At 34.4% G+C, this 22,220-nt stretch overlaps 1 protein-coding gene across 3 annotated transcripts in view; it reads left to right on the forward strand.

Annotated features, from left to right (window-relative positions):
* Positions 1 to 22,220, forward strand: part of DLG2 (discs large MAGUK scaffold protein 2) — a 2,032,915-nt gene that overhangs the window by 1,218,595 nt on the left and 792,100 nt on the right. The gene's annotated exons all lie outside the window — the stretch shown is intronic.

The following is a 22,220-nucleotide window of genomic DNA, read 5'->3' on the forward strand; positions in this document are numbered from 1 at the left end:
AAACTCAGAGTTTGCTAGTTCCCCAAAGAAGTAGCCTACCTTCTGGATACTATTTAATTGACCGATTATGATGTGACAGCACTCTAAATATCTGTAGAAAGGAGAAGAAACTTGTAGAATGTTCCCAGTTCAGATACTATCAAAGAATCCATGAACCGTGGAGAGGACTACATTTTCAGAGGAAGAGGAATGACTTTAATGAAGTGTGTTGCGTAATAGAAATCTCTAAAGCCTGCGCTTGGAGAATGAGAACAGGCTTCTTGTCCCTGTTCTTGCCCCTGCTGTGACCTGTAGCAGTGTGCAGCAGCAAACACAACAGTCTGCACCTTTGATTTTTAAAGCCCTATAAAGACATCAAATAATTTTTCCTGCTTTAGATGATTTTAGCATCTACATGGGAGTGTGTGCTTGTGAATTAGTGCCAGTTTAAGTGTGGAAGGGTGAACATTATAGGAATGATTGGAGAAGGCAATGATCAGACCAGGCTGTGATAATCTGGGTGTCATAAGCAAATTGGGAATTATATCCTCGAATAGTTTTTCTTTAAATATATGTGATTTTATATCCTGTTATCTCTCTTTCCAGGAACCTCCAAATATACATCTCAGTTGCCCAATCCAACCTTTGCACCTGTCACATAGAAACAGATGGAAGAATCCAAAATCTCAATTAAAGCAGCCTTTGAATGTATCATCATCTCCTGTTTTGAAGTCTTGCGAATTAGAAACTCAGTACCAACACTCTGCCACCTTGTGACTGCTGTAGTCATTGCAGCATATACACAACTCAAAATCAGCACCCAGTTCCTTTTGTATTGGTTTTATGGGCAGACACTTTATTTAATAGACTATAGTTACCCGGTGTTCATGAGAGCACATTTAGGACTTAGCTCTCCAATACTTATTGTTTGTAATATAGATACCACGCCACTGGCTATGAGTCTTTAACCTGTAACAAAATAATGCTTCCCAAATTGCAATTTTAAGGATCATGGAATCTTAGAACTGGAATGGACCTCAGAGGTCACCCAGTCCAATACTTGTATTTCTTTTATTATCCTTCTAATAGGAGGTCATGCTATCTTGGGTTAGAACAGCTTATTTAATTTTTCAAAGCTCGCTATCCCAATTACTTTAGACAAACTTTGTTCAAAGAGTTACACATTCAATTTATGTTGCCTCCATACAGCTCATATTTTTCCATATAAACCACAAAAAGGTATAAAATAATCTTTGTAAACTGTGTTTTCCAGATTTATTAGGTCAGCACCAAGTGTATCATAGCCACTCAATAAGTAAAAACCCTATTCAATTTTTCCATATTCAAATTTCTAACATTCAGGCTCATAGATTATCAGAATTAAAAGGAAACTATATGCTCAATGACAAAATGCTTTCAATAATTTATCTAATGTCTTCCAGTTTTACATACTTACTATCGTTCTTTTTAAAAATTATTTCCTTGTTGCAACAAAGACTCATTGAGCACTCCCTATGCTAAAGGCTGAAAATACAAAATTGAAAAGACACAGTAACTGCTCTTTATTTTATTTTTTTCTAAATCTATTGGAAAACAATTTATCTGAGTACAAAAATCTAAGTTTCTTTGATGAAGGTTATGTGAAAAGTTCAGTAGGAGCCCAGTGAAAAGTATCTTGGGCTACTAATGTGTTCATCTTCTATGTTGTATAACAAATTTCCATAAATTTAGTAGCTCAAAAAAACAAACCTTTATTATTTCACAGTTGCCATTGGTCAAGTCCAAGCACAGCGTAGCAGGATTCTCTGCTTCAGGCTCTCACTGGATGCAATTTGGCGTCATCCAGGGATGCAATCTCAGAGACTCTACTGGGGGAAGATCCACTTCCAAGCTTCCTCAGGTTGTTAGCAGAATTAATTTCCTTGTGCTTCTTACTGGCTGTTGGCTGGAGGCCACCTCAGGCACTAGAGGCTGCCCAGAGTTCCCTGCCATGCAGCCCTTTCCACAGGCAGTTCGCAACATGGTTGTTTGCTTCAAGGCCAGCAGGAGAATCTCTCTCTAGTCTTCTAAGACAGAGTCTTATATCACTTAAGGTAATCATGGGTGTGATATCCCATCATCTTTGCCATTTAATGTAACCTAATCAAGAGAATGACATCCCACCACATTTGCCATGTTCTATTAATTAGACGCCAGTCACCACTGGTTCCACTTTAACTCAAGAGAAAGGTATTTCATAAAGACATGAACACAAGGAGACAAAGAAATATTGGGGGTCATCTTTGTTTGAGTCTGTCAGAGCTAAAGAAAATCTGCCTGGAAGATCAGGGAACTCTTCTCAGTGGAGTAGAATTGTGATGCAACATGATGTTTTTCATGTAGATTATAGGAACGTAGGCCAAGTCGAGAAAATAGCTTTGCTGAAATGTAAGAGAATGAAAGAAGATTGGGCAGGTGGGTCAGGTCAGATCACAAAGGGCCTTGTTTTGTGAATTAAGGAGTACACCAGAGGACAAAGGGAAAATGGATGAATACCAAGCAGGAATCACCATGTCAGAGTTCCATGGTATAAATGCTATTCTGGCAGAAATATGGACGACAAATAGAAGAAGGGTAAGACGAAAGGAATGGAAATAAATGAGATGCTATCTATAGTCCTAGTGTCATATGGCTGACTGAATTCAGGCAGTGGAGTAGCATCTGGATATGGGATATATTTAGGAGATGCAGTCGCAGTATATGGTATCAATTATATAGGATAAGTGGTAGGAGAGAAATTATGGGTATTTTCGTGTGTGTATGTAAAACCAGTAGACTTCTTTCGAGTGAAATATGATTTTAAATTTTTAATGGTACTATAACTAAAGGGCACTGAAGTTTCTGTAAATATGCTGGATCCCTTACATAAAATGAGATTGGTCTTTAAATACAAGTGAATATGAGAAAACCAAATTTATAGGATGAATATTCTCATATAGCCAGGTCCAGGGCCTGCAACAGGTAACTAACCCCTTACCTTAAATGAGTGAAGGAAAGTCAGAAGCCTCAAAATACTTTATCATTTAATGTCTCATCAGAGAAGAGCCTCTTGATTACTTTATGCTTCAGTCCAATTTTAAAATGATATCATAATCTTGGATAATTTTGTCATTAGCAGTAAGTAAATGTTATAAGCTGGAACAGGATTGGGGAGGCAGCGAGAAAAGTGTTCCCATTAGCAGAGTCTGGCCTGATACCTATTTGGCTATCTCTAGAAAGAAGGTTCTAGTCTGATGAGAACTGTCTGCTGATTTTCCTTGTATTTCTAAACACTGAGAAAGGACTAGTATGAGGAGAGAGAACTGGCACCATTGCAGACATTTATACAGTGACAAGGAACTAAATAGGGAGGAAAAGGGGGGGTTAAACTGATTTCTAGCAGGAAAGCTGATTTGTGGGAGCCTGGGTGTTCTGCTCCATGTCAGGACTGCTTCTAGTCAAACATGTTTGAGTGGATATTTCTTGTCTTTTTGTCTGCCCAACATTCATTTTTCTATTCTTAATCGCACTCCATTTTCCTCTGGGGAAATCACCTCTCTCCCACTGAGGGTAATTTTCATATGACTGTAAATCAAGGTACTTGCCCCCATGCTCCAGAAGCTGAAGGAATCCCAGAGGCTAAAACCTGTCCCTTCTGCCAGATGCTTCCCAGTCACAGGAAGCAGACAGACAATCCAAGTTCAGTTGGAGTTTAATCGCTCCAGCAGCAGCTGCCTTTGCCATGTCTGGTTCTTTAACCTACAAGCTTTCCCACATTATTCCCATAAAGTCTCTTTCTGATTAAGTTAGTGACAGTTGGTTGTTTATAATGAAAGAAAATGATACACTGGTTCATTAGCATTTTAGAAAGAAGGAGGAAAATAGTGTTTATTGAGCTTTATCAGCTGTCACTCTATTTGGTGTTGTACATATCTCATTTTTTCATCTCTAAACTGTCATGAAGTATAAATTTATCTTCATATTAACGGGTTGAATTATATTAATACATTTTCTTTTTTTTTTTTTTTTTTTTTTTTAATTTTATTTTGTCGATATACATTGTAGCTGATTAATGCTCCCCATCACCAAAACCTCCCTCCCTTCTCCCTCCCCCCCTCCCCCCAACCATGTCCTTTCTGTTTGTTTGTTGTATCAACTTCAAATAATATATTAAACCCAATTTACATTTCTGGAATAAAGTCAACAACTTGGTCATGATAAATGTATATAATAGAATGCTGATTTATATATATGTATATAATATATAACACACATATATGTGTGTGTGTGTGTGTGTGTGTGTGTGTGTGTGTGTGTGTGTAGCTAGACTTAGCATAGTCAGATTGTAGTAGGGTGTTTTGCATCTATGAGTACAATGAGATTGCCTAATTTCAGTATTTATATTATACTAGTCTCAATATTGAGTTGGTCCGTGTATCTCTTTTTCTTATTCTGTGGAAGGGTTTCTATAAGTTTGAAATTTTTCACCTACAGATTGAGTGATAAACTTATTTGCAAAACTGTCTTGGCCTAATGTTTTCCTTCTAGGAATAGTCTTTAAAATTTTTATTCACTATCTTTAATAGTGATAGGATTATTCAGGGGTTTTTTTCTTTTTCTTTTTTTTCTTTTTGAGCCAAGTCTGTAAGTTAAGATTTTTAAGGAAATTTGTCCATTTCTTTTAAATTTTCAAATTTATTGGGGAAAAGCTTTTTAAAAATATTATTTCATTATTTTAAATTTTCAGCGCATCCATAGGTGCATCTCCCTTTCAATCCTAATATTGTTTATTTGTACATTTCTCCAACAGAAATAAACAATATCCATAGGTTCCATATCTGTGGGTTCAACCAACTGTGGATTGGAAATATTAAAAAAATAAAATAAAATAAAAAATAATACAAACATAAAAACAGTATAGTATAACACCTACTAACATAGTATTTACATTGTATTGGGTATTCTAAGTAATCCAGAGATGTTTTAAAGTATATGGGAGGATATGCATAGCTTACAAGCAAATACTAGCCATTTTATACCAGGGACTTAAGCATTCGAGGATTTCAGTATCCACAGGGGGTCTTGAAACCAATCCCCTGAGGATACCAAAAGATCCTTTTATGCAAAAGGTATATCCTTATGTTAAGGAACACCACCTATGTTGCATCATTCTATGTGAATCACATTTCCTGGATCACAATCCATTAATATATTCATAAATGCACCATTTATATAGAATATAATATGAATGTGGCTCTTTGAATTATGCAAAGTCATGTTTCTGGTCCTTTTCTTGAGAAATTTTTCCAGAATTTTGTCAGTTTTATTTGTCATGAAAAAACTAAATTTGGCTTGGTTGATACTCTACTGTATTTATTTTCTACTCTTTCTAATTTATTGTCGTTTTTTACTCTCTTCTTCCTAATTTTATTTTGGATTTCTGTTCTCCCCTATGCGCCCCCCCGCCCCCAACTTCTTAATTTGGATACTTTCCAATACTTTGCTTAGTGGTTTTCAGATTTTTTTTTTTTTTTTCCTTTACTAAATTTTTACTTCAGGCTCTAAATTTTTTCTTTCAATTATTTTAGCAGCATTCCACACTTTTGAATTGCAATATCATTATTGTTGCTTAGTTTTCATCTTTAACTCTTAAATTATTTAGAAATGTGCTTTTTAAATTTTGAATATATGTGTTTTCACAGCTATTACTTTATTTTGATTTCTAGTTATTTTGTGTTCAACAACATTGTCTTTTTGGTACAGATTCTTTGACATTTGTTGAGTCTTGAACTATGGCCTAGTATAAGGTAAAGTTTTGTAAATATCCCATGTATATTTGAAAAGAATGTATATTCTCTAGTTGATGAATGTGGTTTTTATGTCAATTAGATCAGGATTATTATGTATGCTGTTTAAAATTTTACTTTGTTCCTTCTTGTACGTCAGACCTTTTCCTCTTTTATTATTTTCAGGCTTCTTTGAGCTTTTACTTATATGATGGTATTTGAAAGAGTTTGCAGAAAAAATAGAATTGAAAAATATATGAATCTTTCCATGAGCTTTTTAAAGTATCCTTAAATGTTCAGGTTTTATAGTAAGGGTCTGCTGCTCATAAAAATCTCTGCATTGTTTCTCAAAAAAGTGTTTTCATTTTGTTCTTTTTCTGAAGAAATATTTTTTTCGTGGTAGGATATTTTAGTTATTTTATTTAGTTTTGCTTGGTTTACTTCGAACATGTCATTCTGCTCTTTTAGGTTCCATTTTACTCCCTATTAAGTTGTGTTACTTTATAGATAATCTATCCTTTCTCTCTGGTTGATTTTAAGACTTACTGTCTGTATCTTTGTTGTTCTGTAGCTTTATTATTTGAGTTTAGGTTTGGTTTCTTTTAGTAAATCCTGTTGGGGTATAGCGTGCTGCCTAAATCTGTGAATTTGTATATTTCGGTTCTGGAAAATTCACAGCCAAGCTTTTTTGAAATAATACCTCTTTCTCTATTTTTCCTTACTGAAACTCTCATTGGGAGTGTATTGGCAAGACACTTGGAATGGTCCTACAGGTCCCACTCTATGCAAAGTGCCTGGATGAGGGAGAAAGTAGGTCTAAACATCAGCCCATGCTGTCCTTGCCAACTTGTGTTCATCTGTCTAACAACATTGCCTGTTATTCTAATTTTCTCAAAGATGTTTTATAGGCTGCCTGTGGTTCCACTATGTTGGCCTAATTTGTTCTATCTGCCACTTTTCTTAACTTATTTATCTCATTTCTCATCTTTTTATCCTCTGTGCTGTCTTCCAGAGGAATTTCCTAACATCTATTTTCCATTTCCTGACACTTGATTCTGCTAGTTCTAATCTGCTATTTAATTCATTCTTCAAAGATTTATTTTCAATTACTTTTTCTTTTTTCATTTATGGAAATTTTATTTGGTTCTTTGAATCTGCTTGCTATTTTTAGTAGTCTTTTGTTCTTAACTCATGTCTGATTTTCTTTTATGTCTTTAAATATATTAAAAGTAGTATTGTATATTATCTGTCCTGTAATTTGAAGTGTTTATATTTTACTCTGTTGTTTTCTTATAGTAACTCAATCATGGTGACACATTATTATGAAAATTTTGTGACTGATTTTTTTCCCCTTAATTTTAGTTCATATTTTCTGAAAATCCATCTATGACAAATCTTTGAGGCCTGGGTTGGAGGTGAATTATTAAAGAAAAAACGTATTTGTTTCTTCCACACACCTGCATGACCACTTTAAACTACATTCTTATAGTGGTGCTTTTTGTGGACTGCACAGCATGAATTTGAGTCCCAAATCTTAAAAAAAAGCAAGGTTGTGATTACAAATTCTCAGGAGATTTTTCTATTTCTTTAGTGTCAAAGCCAACGTTGATAAATATCCTCAACATCTTCTTTATGAGTATATTAGTCCACTTGCACTGCTGTAACAAAATATCACAGACTAAACAACAGAAATTTATTTTCTCACAGTTCTGGAGGATGGGAAGTTCAAGATCAAGGTACCAGCAAATTCAGTTTCTGGTGAGGACGCTCTTCCTGGCTTGTATATGGTTGCCTTCTCACTATGTCCTCGTATAGCTTTTCCTTTATGCATGCATGCAGTGCATGCAGAGAAAGAGAGAAGGGGTTGGGGTAGAAAGAGAACGCTTATTCTCTAATGTCTCTTCTTACAAGGACACTAATCCTATTGGATTACACCCCCACCCTTATGATCTCACTTAACCCTAATTACTTCCTTAAAGGAGTCATCTCCTAATATAGCCACACTGGTGGTTAGGGCTTCAATATATGAATTTTGGGGGAACACAAATATTCAGTCCATAGCAGTGAGATAGATACCTTCCTAGTAGATCCTTTCACTGAATGTATGAGGATTTGGGTTCCCAGCTTTACACAGAGATTTTTGTTCTAACTCTTCAGCTTGTGTGAACCCTAGATTAAGTCTCCTGTTCCTACGAGCTCATTAAAAGTAACTATTTAAGCAATTGTAGATGGCAAATGTCCCCAGTAAAGCTGCTGGCTTCAGTATTTAGTTCTTCTTATAGATTCATTTCTGGCTTCTGAGGATTTCCTGTAGTTTCTGTTCAGATTAGTTATACATTAAAATATTTTAAAAATATTTCATCCTGTATTTTAAACCTTTTAACACAAAAGTTTTCAGACTTCTCTGATACACAAAAGTTGATAAAATAATAGAGAAGATATAGTGAACCCACTACACTAATTCCCTAATTCAACGATCACCAACATTTTGCCAAACTTACTTCATCTTGTCCTTTTTATTCTTTTTAATGTTTTTACTGTTATATTTTAAAGCTATAACATCACACTATTCCACCTTACAATACTAATGTGTATAACTCTACAAATAAAGATATTTTCTATATAATCACCTAGAAAGTTATCAACATGTCTGTAATGTCATCTAATACTACTGTATATTCAAAAGTCCCTTATTGTTTCAAAAAAATTTTTTATAGTTGGTTTGTTCAATTCTGGATCCAAACAAGATCCACAGCTTGCCTGTTGTTGTTGTTTCCCTTTTAAATTTCTTTTAATCTAGAGTAGTCCCTTGCTCTTTTTTTAATTTAATAGAAGGGTACTTCAAAAAGTTCATGGAAAAACAGAATTAATAGATAAGCAAATCTTTCCATAACTTTTTGAAGACCCCTTATAATACCAATGACACATTGAAAACTTTGTCATTGTGTTATAGAATTGCATGCTTATGGTGTATAAAATGTTTCTCTATTCCTAATATTTCCTATAAACTGAAAATAGATATAAAGGCTGGATTATAGTTGAACTCAGCTTCTTTGTCATGGATACTTCATAGGTGGTACTTCGTTAAATCAGAAGGCACATACTATATCTGGTAATCATAATTTTAGTGATTTTGAGATTGATCAGTGTTGTGGGTTTTGTCAGCCATTGAAAATTACCCCATTGACCTTTTCACTCAATGTCTTTTACCATCTATTGATGATTGATTGTCACCCTTTTTAGTTCTTTTTTTTAAAAAATAGAGTATGCCAATTTGGTGATTTTCTAATTCTATCATTTTTTTCTACACTTATTAGATGGAAATTTTCTGAAAAAAATTTTCTCACAAACTAAGGTTATTAGGTGACTCTGAACTTTAGTTTGTACAGGAGAGTGAATATACATGTTTTCAATTACCAATAATCATAGTAAATGGTTGCTACTCTAGCTGCCTCCAGTGCTAAGTTTTATTTTATGACGTTTTAGGGTGTAGCTTTTATAATGAGTTGCTCAAGTTGTTTTTATAAGGAGAGGGAATATAAATAGAACATATAATCAAGAATACTAACCAAAGCACTACATTTGGGATTCGTGTTTCTTAAGTTCATAAAAAGTAGTTGGACATGGCATTTTCTAGGATATAAGCAAATACCTTCAGTTTTATACAAGAGTAGTTTTTAATTTGATGATAATTCAAAATTGAATTTTTTAGTTCTTTAAATGCTGTTCTATCTTTAGTGATCTTATTAATTTTTCAAGTTCCTGTTTATCCTTTTAGGTAGATGTGATCCTACATTTCAATTATGATTTTCCCAAACTTTGTTTCTAATATTTCATCCTTTCACCACCCTTGCTGAATGAAGTAATGAGGGAATGACTACTATAATTATTGGGCTGCTTTTGTTCACCAATTGGCTCTTTGAAAATAGCACATATAAAATTTACCAAGCGACAGTGCTGCTTGACCTGATGATATGACACATTGTATTCATCTCATTTTATATTAAATCCTTTACATTTAATTTTTTATATCTTCCTTTGTCTTCTGTAAATACACAAGGAGTTCAATAAAACATTTTAAATCAGAAGTTCTTTTGTGTACATGTTTTTCTTTCTATAGACTAAATATTAAAAATTTCATCACATAACATCATCCTGCTTAGTATTAACCTATAGGTTGCCTTTAGAAGCACTATGGAACTTTTTTAAAAATTACAGACGTATCTGTTGGCCCAAATTTGAATACTGGTAGTTATTGAGGCCAGATCTCCTTTACTCAACAAAGGATTAATATGGGTAATAAAATATTAGTCAAAGTGATTTTTTTAAGTCATGCTAGTAAGAATTTTTAAAAGAGAGATAGAATTAAAGCTCTGTAGATGTAAATTTTTTAGCCTCCAAAGAAAAGATTGATGGTGAAGCAAACTTAGAATTAATACTTTGTAAAAAAATTGATTAAGATGTCTATTTCTGTTCCTGACCTTAATTTTATCAATAGCTTATTATGTGGAGAAAATGAAGACATCAGCATAGCACAAAAACTTATTTAAAAGGCAAATGGGTCAAGTTTGTATGAAATAACAATTATGAAAATAATCACAAACAAGTCACTGAACAAGAGTTAATTAATTAGGTTATACCCAAAGAAAGACTTTGCATTAATGTGTTTAACAACCAAGAAGGGCACACATTCTGGTTAAGCCATTTACAATAATGTATAAAAAACACGAGACACATAATGGAAAGGTAAATATATTATAGAAATGAGAAACTAGGCATAGAGATGTTGTTTGGGTAGCAAGGTTCTGGCCTCAATAACTACCAGTATTCAAATCTGGGCCGATAGATACGTCTGTAATTTAAAAAAAAGTTCCATAGTGCTTCTAAAGGTGACCTATAGGTTAATACTAAGCAGGATGATGTTATGTGATAAAATTTTTAATATTTAGTCTATAGAAAGAAAAACATGTACATAAAAGAACTTCTGATTTAGAATGTTTTATTGAACTCCTGTGTATTTACAGAAGACAAAGGAAGTAATAAAAAATTAAATGTAAAGTATTTAATATAAAATGAGATGAATACAATGTGTCATGTCATCAGGTCAAGCGGCACTGTCACTTGGTAAATTTTATATGTGCTATTTTCAAAGAGCCAATTGGTGAACAAAAGCAGCCCAATAATTATAGTAGTCATTCCCTCATTCCTTCACTCAGCAAACATGTCAAGTATCACATGCCAGACATAGTTCAAGCACTAAGAAAACAGAGATTAATAAGAACAGTTCCCTTCATTTGAGGAGCTCACAGTCTCTTTGGAAAATCGTGTACAGACAATAACAGTCAACTATGATAAGTGTCATAAGAGACATATGTAAGATGTGTTGTGGGCAACTTGAAAAGAATGGGGATTCTTTTGTCTGGGAGATGTCTTTTCCAAAGAGAGCTTTCCAGGAGGTAACTTTAGACTGGATGTTGAAGGCTGAATACAAGTCCACCAACTGGAGAAATGGGAAGCAGTCATTTAAAATCAGAGAATACAACACATTTGTAAAGACAGACAGACAATTATAAAACAGCATGTGGTCTTCAGGGGGTGAAACATAGTTCAGTATGATTGGAGTAGAGGATGCATGAGAAGGAATGAGAGATGAGACACCATATGATGTTGGGTGAAGATGGGAAGATTGAGTGCCATGAGAAGCCTGGGCTTTAAAGAAGAAAGGATTAACATAAAATAAATGGGCAATAAAAATCATTTAAAAATTTTTTAAATGCTACAGCTATTTAATATTTAAAATATTTAAAAGTTATCATTCAAAAATAAACTTTAAAAACACAGAAAGCAAATAGCCAAGACTCTTTGTAGTCTTTGTTTCATAACAAATATTCCAGATATAAGACATTTTTAAAAATTTGATATTGATGTTGATCAAATTGTTAAGTGTATCCAATCTATACTTGCTGCTCACTTTCTCTATAAATCTAAAAGTGCTATAAAAATAAAGTCTACCTTACTTAGAAAATAAAATAAAATGCAAAAAAAAAAAAAAAAACCCAAAAAACAAAAAACCCAGCCTCCAGTGTTTATAGGTGTCCAGCAAAGGTTTTGATGTAGTTTTATGTAGTCACAAGTTCCATAGTTTGTGGAGAATAAAATGAAGGTGGGGAGAGATCGTAGGCAGAGAGATGCATTTGGGGGGTATTGCCAGAGCTCATGGGATATGAGTCAAGAGAGTGGTAGTAAGAATGCTCAAAAAGCATTGACAATTTCAGGAGTTCTTTAGAACATAGAATTAATTAGACCAGAGGAGCAGTTGAGCATCGTGGGTTATAGAGGGAAACAATCAAGAATTATTCTGAAATGACTGAATTGGGCAGATTACAGAGGCACTGAGTAAGAATAAATAGGTGGAGGATCTGGTTTGAGGGAAAACTTCCTTGAGCTTGTTTCAGGCATGTTGAGGTTTAGGGAGCTAAAGAATACCCAGGAAGGACTATGAGGGATGGGGCCTAGAGATATACTCCTCGTCATAGAACAAGCACGTTTAGAGGGAAGCATCTAGGAAGCCATTTGGGATTTGATTCAGTTTGTTGGATTTTTATTAAAGCAAAAAATTTTTCTGCCTGTGAAAAAAAGCAGGCAGAACTTTTCAATATGGAGTAAATGTGTTTGTCTAAAGCATCGAGAAGCTCAAAGGACCTTTTGATGTAAATTTTCACACTGCAGAAACCAGAAAATTATCATGCTAATGTTTTCATTTTTAGATCAATATTGTGAGATTTGGCTCAGGGTTACCTTTGATCTTCATTAATAGAAATTTAATGAAGGGTATACATATTTTGTTCAAACTTTAGAGAAAGGGTTGTAAAACATTTTGGGGATTTGGGGATTTTAAGGACTTTCTAAAAGCAGTCAACAACTTCTAAAAAATAAAAGTTAAAAATAAGTTTTCTTGATTTATTGACAATGTGATAATTCAACTATCATCTACTCCCTGACAGTATTTGACAAACAAGTTCCCTCCCCCACTATTTATTGTTTCAGAGTTTTTCCTCACAAGCACCCTGATGCATATTTCTTATTTTGCCTGTTTCTTAATTGGGAAAAACAAAATTCAGAGAAATTAAGTGACATTGTTGAGAACACCAAAATGTCATGCAGAATTTGCACATCAGTCTTGCATGAGTTTCCTCCACAGCTGATAAAAGCTCATTTACATCGATGCTTCAGCTGGTTTCAATCTCTCTCTTCTTTCTCTCTCTTTCTCTCTGTCTCTGTCTCTCTCTTTCCTTTAATGCAAGTGGAGTCTGTACTTATTAGTTAAGATCATTATTATAATATGCCAGTGACTCTTGTGGTTTCATCTTTTGCCATATTTTTAAATATTTGGTAAGGTTACTGAATATTTAACACAAGGCCAATCTGTCTCTCATAAGCATTTGATAAATGAATGTGAACGACTTAGTGCTATCAAAAGGACTAAATGAAAAACTCGGATGGAAACTAGCGAAATAAATCCTGTGAATAAATGACAGTAGTAGCAGGAATCATTTAATATTGCTGGCCTTTAGTTAAGCCAATGGAAGCTGAATACAGAAACGGCATTTTACGTGTTAATACAAATAGATTCCCAAGATGCACTACTAATAGAACTTGATCTGTGCATTTGTGATGTTGTAGAGAAATGTATATTTATAACACCATTAAACAGAATATACTTAAATCAAAAGCATAAAGTGTGGTTTGACTAGTAGCATCTGGAAAGAATCAATTCCTTTGCCTGTAATGTTTCTAAGCAACCACAGTTGGAGCAATGCGAAGATAGTTCATGGGAAGTTAAAGCTATAATTTTTAGATTTCCATAATTTTGGATCTGCTGTAGGGCAAAAACACTGAAAGTTAATTTCCACATTCTGTTTTTATTTATTAAATACAAATTTTATGTGCAATCAAATCACCACAGCTTTTTGTAAGCAAATGTGCCTTCTCAGGAGGTCCAATTTAAGCCTTTCTTTGTTATGTATAATTAGAATCTGCATATGCAGTCCAGCATAATTATTTTGTGAAATATGAAGTAGCACTGAAATGATGGTATTATTAATATTATAAAGCTGTGAATTTGCTAACACATTTCAGATGCTTTCTGAATTTTCGAAATTCTAATTGGATTGAATCCAATCATTATCAAACAATACTTCAATGCACCTTTTTACAATATGAATCTAAATGTAAGTCATTAATTTTTCCCTTTTTGCTATGTCCCACTTGCATTTTTATCAGATTATTTAAATGTAAATATACTTTACACAAATTACCTCTTAAAATCCTTGAAAGTAAATCTCAAAGGTTTGCCACCTAACAAGAAGACCTGAAAATACAGACTCTCTAATAGCATTCTAAAATTAAGCGATTTTAAAATATTACCTTTTTTCAGAATGACATCTTTTTTCCATGAAATGGATTTTCTTTCTAACAATGTAAAATCCAAGACTAGCTGAGAGAAAACGAAATAAATCTTCCTTATATATCATGCAAGAGTTTCTTTTCTCATATAAATTTAGACTACATTTACAAAAGTTTTTTCAAATAATTTTAATAGAGGATATTAGGACTTTCATGTTAGATAAGCAGTTGAGGTCACCATGAGGTAGATAGGAATATTATTTAATCTTTGTTGTTGTTGTTGTTGTTGTTTTAGCCTGGGGTTTGGCAGACCATGTTCAACTATAAATAAAAAAAAAAATTGTCAATTGATCTTACTCAGTAGTATGTCAGTTCTCACCAACAGAAAAGCAAGGATGCTGTACTAGTGTAAAAGATTTTGTATGCTACAGGGCATTTTTTTTTTTTTTTTTTTTCAGTATAGAAAGAGAACCAGGTTTTCTGAATTCATTATCCACAAATAATAAAGTAGTTCTGTACAAAAATACAACTCTTTTTTTTAAGGGAGTAAACCAAGCTCTGAAAGAGAACAAGTAGAAATTAATTAGTCCCACCACATTGACCTCTTTAGATCTAATGTCATAAAGAGACTTGGTTGCTTCGGACATAGCAGGCTACTGGATTTATAAAGGAGTCAGAATGGAAAGTATGAAGACTGACTGAGAATGTGGTGGGCACATTTCTCTATCAGCTACCCTTTGATAAAATAGACCTCTTAGACACTCTCCTCCCACTACCTGCCCACACACGTATGATTAAAGCAGCCTTCGTTAGCACTTGCTATGTAAGAATCCATTATTTTGCTTTAAGCTTTGTTTCCTTTATTCTGGCTCAGGAGCCTACTGCCTATAATTTCAATTCACCAATAATTCTTCGGACACCTTGTAGAGACCTATTAAGTGATTAAGATCCAGATACAGCTTCCCAGAAACTGATACTCTCGTGATACATATATCATCCATGCTAATAAAAAAGAACCATATTATTTGTTTATCATAATGGTACAAAAAAGGAATTAATACTTCTGAGACCCTACTATGCACCATACAGTGTGGTAGGGACTTCACCTTCCTTGTCACACTCAATTTTCCCAACAATTCCATGTAAATAAGAGATTTTCAAAATCACATAATTAGCCACTGGTGTGCCACAACTTAGACCCAGGTCTGTCTATCTGACTCCAAATTATTATTGTGCTATTTCCTTTATTTCCAATTGGGGGAAACTAAGAGATTAGATTTTAAAGATGTAGTTACATAGTTTATTTTTCTATTTTTAAATAAATAACACTTCACGTTTTCATGGGGATTTTGGGGGGGCTGTGGTGGAGACTGGCCTGTAAGGGGATCTGAAAAACCCTTGACCTTGGTGTTTTAACACTGCATTCTAACCAACTGAACTAACCAGCCAGCCTTATAGGGATTTTACATACCTAATAAAGTTGAAAAAAATACATCTCCACCATATGTCATTCTTAGATGAGGGGCAGCTCAGTTCTGTGGATTTGTTAAATATTACAGTCTGTGAATGGATTGTGTATTTCAATAAGCTGCAACATGCATAGGAGGAAGTGTATTATCACCAGGAAGGTGGTGGTTTCCTCTTCCCTGTAAGATTTTAGGTTCTTTTCTTGAGGGGAGGAGACACAAACAAACAAACAAAAAAACAAACAAACAAAAAAAACTCTGTCTTAAGCATTATCAATTTATATTGTCCATTTGAAATTTTATTTATGGCATTAGTGAAAGCATGGAATCAAAAGCTGGTCCTATTGTTTACCAGGTGAGGGACCTAGAGCAAGTTAGATAACTTCTCTGAATTTCAGTTCCCTCATCAGTAAAGGGAGGGGTTAAATTTAGCACATATAATGTTGTGCAGATCAAACGTACCTGCACGTACCTGGCACGTGGTCAGCACTTAATACATGTTCCATTTCCTTTCTTATGGTCTTTGGACTGTATTTCCTATTAGAGGGTCTGGCCCTGGGGTTTCTCAGTGCAGGGTTTTATACAACTGTACCATGCTGCAATCTTTACATCACTCCTCAAATTTGGGAAGGACATTTTTTAAATACTTCACCCAGTCTGTGGCATGAAGCACTTTATTGCCTTGACCAAATGCCTGGTTGAATAGAAAGCCAAGTTGCTTTAGGGGTCAACTTTCAACAGAAAGAGGTAAATAAACTAAGCTGTTCTTTGTATGTGTCTGCCCCCCTCCCACCCTGAAGAAAAGGTATATATTGCAAGTTACTTAGCCTCTGTAAGCTTGTTTCCTCATCTGAAAAGTAGAAATTATCTTCTCTCTCTCAAAATGTTGTCATGAGATCTAATAAATGAGGTACTTTAATGCATGAGAAATGTGAACTTTTTATTCTCCTTCTTGTTGAGTTCATTGATAATTTGTAGAAACTTGTACTTTTAAAGAGACATAGCACAGTGGTTTAAACAATTGAGTTTCAAAGCATATCAAACCTAAGTTCCAGCCCCACTCTGCTGCATGATGGCTGGGATAACCTCTCTGGAGCTCTTTTTCTCATTTCTAAGTTAGAATAATAATACTTAAAGTCGCAGATTTGTTTATTTAACTAAACTTATCTGTTATATGGGATAATATATATAAAATACCTGCCATGTTGTAGAATAAAAATGTAAATTTGGGGGGAATCAAACTAGAGATTTCAAATGACCCCTTTAATTGAGACTAATAATAGATTTAACAAGGCAAAGCTATCACAATCTGAAAAAAGGTATCCCATATGAAAGGTGCCCTAATTTCAACAAACAACATTTTGAGTAGCTAGTAGTTATCAGGAATTCCTCCGGGCTATGGGAATAGAACTGGTAATACATGAGTTCCATATTATATACAAATATATTTCTCTCTCTCTCTCTCTCTCTCTCTCTCTCTCTCTTACTGAATACTTACTGTTTCAAATAGGTAAAATAAAAAATAATAATACTTGATATTTATTGAGTGTCCATTATGAAGCAGTTCTTTACTAAGCTTTTTATGCATTATCTCATTTAACCTCATATCATCCCGAATGACGTATACCTTGTTTGCTCAATCAATAAATAATAAAACAGAATCTTAGAAGGTAAATAACTTGTTTAGGATTACATAGCCCCTAAAAAGCAGAACCAGGATTTGCATCTAAAGCCTGCACGTCTAAAATCTACCTTAGACAGGCATGTTAGTACCAAATACATGATTTTCTTTTATGAATTGTACCATTTTCCCTGAAAGAACAATTTTCCTTAAATAGAAGACATTCTATAGCATTAATAAATGTTATTTATTTGATAAAGTGGATGGTTTTGATCTCATGCTCTTTTTAATGACCAGTTATCTTGAAATTGTATCCTTATTAAGGAAAAAATGTTTACGTAAAAAGCCATGAAGAGTAGTCAAACATAGAATACATTGTTATAAATAGTAATTGTAAGAAGATGGAAGAGTTATAAAAATGTGAGAGAGGTAGCTGTGACATGCTGAACGAAAAGCTAAAACAAGACATTTTGGAAAAAGAAGATTGAACAGATTAAAGCAGTATGTATTACATGTTATGAATAGAATTGACCAAACTTCCATCCCACTGAAAATAATAAGACCTGACAGTGGTGACACTGGGCACTTTTACAGTTTGGGATTGTCTTCAAAGTCACTAGCTACATAGGCTGTAACAATACAATAAAAGCACAAAACAACATTGAAGATCTCGGATATAGGAAGTAAATTACCTGTCAGTGTCTGAGATCTTGTCTTTTCTATTTGAATTAACCAAGAAAAGTAGATACAGGGTCAGTATAAATAAGGATATGTGTGTATCTACGAGTATTACTGGCTCTGATCAACGCTTCTAGAGTAGTGATAAATGCATTATTAAAGGCATAGATAACACATAGCCACAGAGACTTTGAACAATAAACCTGGGCTTAAATGGAGCTCAGCTAAATCTGTCCCACAGCTGGTTTTTATAAAGAAAATTTTAGTGGAACACAGCCATGCCATTCATTAATGTATTATCAGTGGCTGCAATCACGCTACAATGGCAGAGTTGAGTAGTTGCTACAGAGACCATGTGGCCTGCAAAGCCTGAAATCATTACTATCTTGCCCTTCATAGAAAAATTTGGCTGAACCCGGGTTTAGAATAGTATCTGAATTCTGGTTTTCAGACGAGGTAAATAAATTAGCCATAAAACAAACATTCACAAGGCATGCAAAATCATCTTAAAGTAAAAGCTTGATTTTTTAAAAAGAGCTATCATAAAATTCCTTTTTATGAACCTATTCATTTGGAGAAAGTAATCATATCATCAGGGCTTTCCTAGAGTTCTGCTTGTGTGTTTTATGAAATACGTTTTAAAACTATCACTCTTTCAAGGGATATTGTTGAGCAGATTCTGAGTACTAGTACTGAACTGGACTTTGGAAATATGAGTTTAATTAGGCATATAGCCCATGACCTTAAAGAACTCACACTTTATGGAGAGTTTAGACTATATCTTACCTTTGAGTTCAGTTTCTTATAGTTCTTCCTTTATTATCCAATCCATCAATCTCTGCCTTTTAATTTTTGAATTTAGACTATTTACATTTGATATAATTATTAATATACTACAGCTTAAACTATCTTGCTATGTGCTTTTTATTTATATCCTCTGTTCTTTTCACTTGTTTTCCCTTTTGCCTGCAGTTTTTTTGGATTGAGCCTTTCTATGATTCCATTTTAGCACGGCTATTGACTTAATACCCATATTGTTCATATTATTTTTAGTGGTTCCTCTAGGGTTTATAATTTATCACAGTCTATCTTTAAATAATATCATACCACTTCACATATAATGTAAAAAACTCACAGTATTATACTTCAAACTCTCTCCATCTGCATTTTGTGCTATAATTTTACCTTTACATATAAACCATGCAATATATTGTTTTCAATTTTGCTTTAAATAATTGATTTAAAGAGATTAAAAATGAGACAAGAAGTATTTTGTAAGTACCTAAATATTTATCATTTCTTATGCTCTTCATTTATTTGTGTACATAAAAACTCTTTGTATAGATATAAAATCTATCATTTTTCTCTGCTCAAAAATTTCCCTTAACATTTATTGCAGTGCAGGTTTGCTGGTGATGAATTTTGTTTGTCTCAAAAGTTCATTTTTAAACTTGTTTTAAATAATATTTTTGCAGGGTATAGAATTCTAGGTTGATTTTTTTTCCTGTAAGTACCTCAGAGCTGTCACTTTATTGCTATCTGACTTGAGTAGTTACTTATGAGAAGTTGCTTTCATTATTTGTTCCTGTATATAAAAAGTAGCCTTTTCTTTTCTCTGTTTTTGAGATTTTTCACTTTATCTTTGCTTTTCAGCAATTTAATCATGATGTGACTTGCTCTGGTTTTCATTAAGTTCATTATGCTTGGAGTTTTTAAGTTTCTTAGATCTGTGGGTTATACTTATAAAATCTGGAAAATTATTGGTCATCCTGGGCGAGGCGGTGCCGAGCAGGGTCTTGAAGGCCCAGCTGATAGACGAGGGGTGCAGAAGACACGCCCCAGCCCAGCACAGTGCGCACAGAGTGGGGAGATGTATGGCCAGGGAGGCAGAGACTCGACAGAAACCACACAACCTGTGGGGTTGCCACTGCACGATCCAACAGCCTGGGCCAGAGCACACAGAACAGGGAGAAGTCCTGCACAGGAAGTGAAAGCTCAACAGAGATCACACACCCTGTGGTACGTGATCCACCAGCCCAGCAGAGTCCAAGCTGACCAGAAAGGTGGCTCCCCAGAGAAGCCCAAGACCCGAGGCAACCACACACACAAGGCACTAGAGGCCAACTGAGCAGTCACGGAGGTAGCCATACGAAATTGGCAACCACAGCAACATCCTAGTTAGTCATTAGTCTCAAACCGGTGGACTGTGAAACCCCCTGCCACAATGAATAAACACCAAAAAAAAGATACCAGAAATACAAAAAATCAAGAAAGTACACCACCAAAAGTTAATAAATCTCAAACTCTAGATCCTATAGAACAAGAAGCCCTAGAAATGAATGACAAGGAATCTCAAGTGATAATTCTAAAGAAACTGAATGAGATACAAGAAAACTCAGCTAGACATCATGATGAAATGAGGAAAAGTATACAGGATCTGAAAGAGGAAATGTACAAGGAAATCAATGTCCTGAAAAAAAAATGTAGCAGAACTTGCTGAACTGAAGAAGTTATTCAGCGAAATAAAAAACACAACGGAGAGTTTAACCAGCAGGCTTGTCGAAGTTGAAGAGAGAAGCTCTGAACTTGAAGATGGGCTGTTTGAAATAACACAAGCAGACAAAAAGAAAGAAAAAAGAATCAAGGACATGGAAGAAAATCTGAGAGAGATATCAGACAACCTTAAGCGCTCAAATATCCAAGTCATGGGTATTCCAGAAGGGGAGGAAAATGGAGATTCCATTGAAAACATATTCAAAAAAATAGTGGCAGAAAACTTCCCAGGTATAGGAAAAGTCACAGATCTTCAGATCCAGGAAGCTCAACGATCTCCAAACGTGTTCAACCCAAAAAGGCCTTCTCCAAGACATGTCATAGTCAAATTGGCAAAACTCAGAGACAAAGAGAGAATCTTAAAAGCTGCAAGAGAGAAGCATCAAATCACCTATAAGGGAGCCCCAATCAGGCTAACATCAGACTTTTCATTACAAACCCTAAAAGCTAGAAAGGAATGGGATGATATATTCAAAATACTAAAAGACAAAGATTGCCAGCCAAGAATACGCTACCCTGCAAGGCTATCCTTCCGAAATGAGGGGCAAATAGTATATTTCTCAGACAAACAAAGACTGCGGGAGTTCACTACCACAAGACCACCCTTACAAGAAATCCTCAAGGGAGTACTGGGTTTGGTTCCTGAAAAATAACTACCACTGCCATAAAAACCCAAGAAAAATCAATACCCACTAGTATAATAAAAATGGCATTCATGAAGAGAAAACAAGCAAACAAAAACACTATCTACAACCTAAGGAACCAACAAACACAGAAACCAAACAGTAAATCAGAAAGCAAGGAACAAAAGACACCTAAGACAACCAAACAACCAATAAAATGCTAGGAATAAATCAACACCTTTCAATAACAACTCTTAATGTAAAAGGCTTAAATTCCCCAATCAAAAGACACAGACTGGCTGACTGGATCAAAAAGGAGGACCCAACTATATGCTGCCTACAAGAGACCCACCTCACCCATAAAGATTCACACAGACTAAGAGTGAAAGGATGGAAAAAGATTTGCCATGCAAACAGAAAAGAAAAACGAGCTGGAGTAGCTATTCTTATATCTGACAAAATAGACTTTAAACTAAAAACCATAAAAAGAGACAATGAGGGACACTACTTAATGATAAAAGGACTGATCCATCAAGAAGACATAACAATCATAAATATGTACGCACCCAATGTTGGAGCAGCCAGATTTATAAAACAAACTCTATTAGACCTAAAGAAGGAAATAGACACTAATACCATAATAGCAGGGGACCTGAACACCCCACTGTCAATATTAGACAGATCATCTAGGCAAAGAATCAGTAGAGAAACACAAGATCTAAACAAGACTCTAGACCAATTGGAATTGGCAGATATCTACAGAACATTCCATCTAACAGCCTCAGAATATTCATTCTTCACATCAGCACATGGATCATTCTCCAGGATAGATCACATATTAGGTCACAAATCAAGTCTCAATAAATTCAAAAATATTGGAATTATCCCATGTATCTTCTCAGACCACAATGGATTAAAACTAGAAATTAATAACAAACAAAACTCTGGAAACTATATAAACACATGGAAATTAAACAGCATTCTACTTAATGACATATGGGTCCAAGAAGAAATCAAGCAGGAAATCAAAAAATTTCTTGAAAATAATGAAAACAATGATAGATCATACCAAAACCTGTGGGATACTGCA

Source organism: Cynocephalus volans, chromosome 4 (genome assembly GCF_027409185.1).
Source record: "Cynocephalus volans isolate mCynVol1 chromosome 4, mCynVol1.pri, whole genome shotgun sequence".
Lineage (NCBI taxonomy): Eukaryota > Metazoa > Chordata > Mammalia > Dermoptera > Cynocephalidae > Cynocephalus > Cynocephalus volans.